Source organism: Parus major, chromosome 8, assembly GCF_001522545.3.
Source record: "Parus major isolate Abel chromosome 8, Parus_major1.1, whole genome shotgun sequence".
NCBI classification, from domain to species: domain Eukaryota; kingdom Metazoa; phylum Chordata; class Aves; order Passeriformes; family Paridae; genus Parus; species Parus major.
Window position 1 is genome coordinate 30,226,468 of NC_031777.1, and position 5,927 is coordinate 30,232,394.

The 5,927-nt window shown below is 42.7% G+C and overlaps 1 long non-coding RNA gene across 1 annotated transcript; it reads right to left on the minus strand.

Moving 5' to 3' along the window:
• Positions 1-290: 290 nt before the first annotated feature.
• On the minus strand, positions 291-5,847 carry LOC107208457. Its single transcript, XR_004498535.1, has 4 exons — positions 5,003-5,847; positions 4,283-4,629; positions 2,806-2,946; positions 291-617 (listed from the first exon to the last, which is right to left on the minus strand). It is a non-coding gene; the product is annotated as an uncharacterized LOC107208457 (long non-coding RNA).
• Between the last annotated feature and the right edge of the window lie 80 nt (positions 5,848-5,927).

Below are 5,927 nucleotides of genomic sequence, written 5' to 3' on the forward strand. Positions count from 1 at the left end.
GGAACAACCTGGTCTATGGAAGGGATCCCTGCCCATGGAACTGGATGAGCTTTAAGGTCCCTTCCAACCCAAATCATTCCAGATTTTATTCCATGATTCTCTGAAGGTGTTCATTCTGAAACCTAGTGTGGCGACTCTGAGAATATTTACATAATTCATCCATAAGTATAAATGCAATAAACAGAAAGCAAACAGCAACTGGCATCTGGGTTATTTGACCAATTATAAATATGAAACACAATTCTGAATTTTGCACTGAAAAAATTCACAGCAGACACACTGTGATCATGCTGTAGCAAGGAAATAAATGAAAATTAATCATTTTAAACACTGTTACAATAGAAATCTGTGTACAGGCAGTGTGTAATCCACCTACAACATTTCTTCTTTCTAAGCATATTGATATTTGTAGATTCAGTTTAAATAATATTTTCCACTATTTCTTTTACCTTTATATGTTTCTCCTGAATTCTGAAGAATCAAAAAGCTGCTGCAGTTCTACAAGAAGAATTCCTGATGAAACAGCCATTCCTGCAGTTCATAATTATTACTCTGGCATTAATGAAGCTGTTAATTACACCACTGCTCTTCTGCTGAGACCAGAAGATAACAGCGACCTAAAAAATGAAAATTTTGGTTATATTTTCAAAGTTAGAAATTGTACAGCTGGAAATCTGCTGGGAGATTTGGAAGAACAGAAGCCACTGTTAGGGGGTTTTTGTCACCTGAAATGATTCAGTTGTGGCCATCAAGGCTGGAGAAAGGATCCAGGCAGACAAATGGGGAAATTTGAAAGTCTCTTTTGTGCACCAACAAGGCTGAGAGCTGCAATAGGTGAGCCCAGCTCAGAAAGGCTTTGAATCAAAGGATCTTTCCGTGCTTTAGGGATTCCAAGGAGGTTTTTTCCTTGAGAATCCCAGCCCAGCTGAAGGGCTCCCTGCTGAGGGAATGTTTCTCACACACAGCTCAATTAACCGAGGCTATCAGGGGGAAGATGATCCAAGAAGCCTGGAGAAACCAAACCCTCCCACCAAGCCTTTAAAATGTACCTCAACACTTCACAGGGTGCTCTGACTCTGATTTTAATTTTCCCCTCTTTTTCTGGCATCATTAACTGTTCACTGGTTCATACCCCAGACATAATTTTTAGTGCACCAAACATAGCTAGATATGTTATCAATAACTAAAATTATTATTAATATAGCAAGGGAGTACATGCAAAACCAAGGGTAAAAAAATTCCTGTTTAAAAAGGCAACTGAATTTTCACAAAAATCTAAAAACTATTAATTTTTTATCATGATTCTATTTGAGCTGTAATTATTCACATAGGGGTTAGCAGCAGGAGTAAAATAAGCTACTTGATGTGTAAATCCATGGATTCTTAGAGGCTGGGGGATTGTAACCCCGGTGTTTGCCAGAGGTTGAGATGCTGAAGTGATTTTTTGGAACCCCATTTCTGTTCTGCCACAGCAAAATGTGAATTCACATGGTACCAATTACTGGATCTTGGACAAAACAAGTAGCAGTGAGAAGAAACCCCTGTGGTTTTTATGAGAATAGTAAGTAGAAGTCAAGAAAACATTTCAGGCCAAGTAGATCAGGAAAGCAGGGACTGGAGGAGGATTTTCTGGTGTCACTGCAGCATCTTGAGTGTGACTTTCTATGTAATGTTTGTCAATATTCAGTTTTTTGCTGAAACGTTGCACCATAACTCAAGGTATTTTTATAAATCATGGCAAATTTCATGGAGTTCAAAGCACAGAAATGAGGTTTTTGTGTTCAAAAATGTGCTCCATGATTCCAGAACTATCCAGTTTTGCTGAGGGCTTTGTTGTCACAGAGTGAGGCTGTGGGCTAATGGGGTGCCCCAGCACCCACAAGTAGGGTAAGACTCTTCAATCAGACTAATTTATCTTGGAAAAGTGCAGAAGAGAGGACAGGAAACTACTTGCAGGGCTTTCCCCCCTGAATTTGGTACTGTATCACTCTGGCCTCTTTCTGTGGTGAGCAAATCACGGTAAATGGTATTTTTATCCTTTTATATATTACATGCTTGCAAAAATTGCTGACAGAAACTGCCAACAGGCTGCTCTAATCACTGTAATGCTGCTTCATTGGCAAAAAAAAAAAAAGGCCTTTTTGCTTTAACCCAGACCATCTGCTTTGGGGGCTTTTAATGATGCAACTACGCTGGCATTTACAGAATGAAAACTCTGCTGTGACCTCAGAGTGGGGGATCAAGTTCCAAGGGGATGGGTGGGAAGAAGGGGGGATGTTAAACCGGTCTGAAGGAGACGAGAGGTGCGTGAGGAAGGTGTGGAGCTGCGGATTTGGAACACATCTAACCTCAATTCTTCTTTCAAGTAACATTTTCCTGAAAACAAACACGTCACATCCCCCCAAAGGTGCTGTGAGTAACAGCAGCTCCTACAGCATCGATAGGATATTTACTCAGTGATTCACCCCCTTCCTCCAGTGTTTATCTGCCTGCCCTGACCACATCCAGTCACCAATTACTAGCTGGGAATGGCCTTACAAACCCATGGGCAAGGCACTCGGAGCAGTCGGGCTCGGGCTGAGGCTTTGGTGTCAGCACTCGGTGCCAGGGGTTTGCGCAGGGGAATAAATCCATCAGCACTTTCCTGGAGTTTCCAACTGAATCTGCATCTCCTCTCACCCACAAAGAGCTTTTGGATTGCCTCAGAACGCTCTTGGTTAGGCCTTTGAAACGGGAAGCAGCAGATCTGCACGCAGTTGTCGCATTTCAAACTGTACAAGAGCAGCACTCAGAGGTTTCACACACCTGTGCAGGTAAAACCAACAGCTCTTGGCCCATGAAAGTGATTTTTCTTCTGGTTTGGGTGTCATCACCAGTTACCTGCTTGCTCAGAATAAAATTCTGTTCTTTTCAGTTCTTACCAGTGCAATTTAGGACAGACTGGCCCTGCAACAGAGAATTGTACACACTATTAATTATGTACACACAGTTATGTACACGTTATTAATTAAGCCTTAATCAGAAGATAATTCTGTTCCTCTAAGATAATTCTTCTCTTTTTGCTCTGTGCTTTTTTTCCAGGAGTAAGGCAAACCAGAAACTCACATTTCTCAATGATGGAAACGACAGGACACATTGTTTGTCTTCCCCAAATCAGCTGTGATTCCACATTTGGGGTTATTATGGGATTTTTCTTGGGTTTGTCAACTCTTTGTGGCAGCAGGCTGAGAAGCAGGGAAGGCTAAACTAGAGTTAAAAATACTGTGATACTGTGAAATGATGTGAAAAATAATTGTGGCTAAGGGTTTGATGCTAATATATAATTTTTCAGAAATGTTGTAATACAGTTCTGTCTCATACAGCTGTGATGAACAAATGTGCACAAAACTTCCATGACTCAATGGATCACCCTCATCTTTTGGCACAGTTTGGAAAGACATCCCTGACTCTCTGTCTGGGGATTTATGAAACCTCAAACCACCCAAAAGAAGAAGCTGAGCAATATGGGAGCATCTGATACACCCTCAGTGGAAATGCCATTTATTTATTGAGGATCAGGCTCCCAACTTCTCCTGTATCTTCCAAATAATTCATTTAACTCCTTGTGTTATCTTGGATCTTCCAGCAATTAAAATAAATAAACTTCTTAATATTTCATATCAAATCCAGATTCTGCCTCAGCACACCTGCCCAGGCACAGCTCTTCCTAGCTGCAAACACACCAAGTGAGAATTACCTTCTTATCAAATTTCTTTTGAATCAAATCTGTTTTAGAATGATCTAAGTCCTGAAAAACGCTGCAGGACTGTCCAAGACTGTTAGCACTTTTAAGTAAACAAACAAAACCTGCTTTAATTTAGCTCAATTTCCAGGCCACCATGGTCAGAACCCAACTAAAAGCTCTTTGGGTATTAAAAAAACAAAATCTAAATATGAAACAGAAGCTCCACAAGGAGGAGGGCTCTGTGGGAACCCTCCTGCCTTTGGTCTGACAATCCAAAAAGTGTGTTCTGGTTTCCCCCAGCATCCGGTGCACTCCAGCAAAGTTTCTAAGTTTAAGCTTCACTCAAAGCTTGAGTGTTCCTTAAATGGCACAGCTCAGCTTGGCTGGCAGAGCTGCAGCTCATGGTAAAGGAAGCCACCACCACATGAACATTTTCCCTAAATGCTGCTCTATATATTCTCAATGCTCAGCTCAGGAGTCGCTAAAATAAGCTCCTGAAATAACAACTTCAAACACTTCACAAGGCTGCAGCCTCTCCGAGGGGCTGGGTTTTCCTACCTCAGGGTGCCTTAAACAAAGGATGCTCCATGCCATGACAGGAGAGGAAGGCTGAGCCCAGCTGGAGGATGATCATAAAGTCAATTAGGATCCGTTGGCTCTCAATTAGAGGATTTGTTATTTATCCCGGTACAAACTGGTGGCTGACGCCTTCTCTCCGGGATAAACAGGCACTCAGAAGTGTGGGGGCTGAAATGTGAAGAGTGTTTCTTCCTCCTTTAATCTGAGCAAACAGCATTTAACTTTCATGAGAATGCAATTAAATTCCTCTTTTAAGCCTGAGCGAAAACCTTCTGTTACATACAGCAAATTCTGCCTGTGACCACTGATGCTATCTACTGGAAAACCTGTAAAATAATAAAGAATCAGAGAGTCATTTAGGCTGGAAAAGAGCTTTGAAGTCATCAAGCCCAACTGTTAAACCAGCACTGCCAAAGCCACCACAATATAAGCCAAGAAATTAACAGCAAGTGGTATTTATAGAAAATCTGCAGAATCACATATAATGAAATTGCTATGCAACACCAGTGATTTAGAGATAATGTCTCCTATGGAAGCCTAGAAATTATGGAAAATGAAATAAGCACGAAAATTATAATTGCACAAGAGTCACTGATACATTCACAGAACAGAGAACTCAAAAATCTTATGAATCCAGGGAAATGATATGTGGGTCAACTTTAAAAGGAGCCCAGAAACACCAGGGAGCCCAAATCTCACTTCAAACACACATCCAAGTGTTTGCATCTGCAATTCCTCCTCCAGGAAGCTGAGCACAGCCACCAACTCTCTGAAACTCAGACTTCTTCAAATAATGTATTCTGCTCTACATGGATTTCTGTCACCACTCCATCCTTCTCCATTATCACCTGCACCACAGAGAGCACAAGAATTCACATGATAACCCACAGGAAATGCAAAAGATCTCTGTAATGCTGCACAGTGACACAGTCTCCTCTTCAGCTCTTCACAAGTTTCTCAAAGTGTTGGGAGAAGAGTTCTGGCTACACCAGGGAAAGAGGGAAGAACTGAAATGAGCAACAGCCATCCCCAAATTTTAATAACATATAAAACTTATTTACCTATGAATTCCAGCCCATGCTGGATACTTTCACTCACGAACATGTTAGTCATCCCTTAATTATTGCTACCCAGCCTTATTAATATGTATAATACAGATAAAGAGCTCCCTGGCAGGGATGCATTTTAATGAAGGCACTGAAAAGCAACACACAGTAATTTCTAGAAGGTTGTGACATGGTTGACAATAGCAAACCGAAGCAGTCCAGGGATGGGATGAGGTGTAGAAGGAAAAATCAAATTCGTTTTAACATTCTAATGATAAAATTGAGAGGGGACAGGCACAGGGAAGACAAGGAAGGGGACACCCAGGGCTCAGGATACTCGGGGCATGGAACAGCAGGGATAAAGGATGCACATGGCATAGGACACTCGGGGCTCAGGACACCGGGGACAGAGGACACCGAGGCCACAGGACGCCGGGGACAGAGGACACCGGGGGCGGGCCGCCCTGAGGAGCCGCCCCGAGAGGCGGGCGCGGACGGGACGGGGTAAGGAAGGGGCGGTGGCGGCGGGGTCCGGCCGGGCCGGGTCGGGCGGGGAGTGGGGCCAGAGGGGGCCGGGG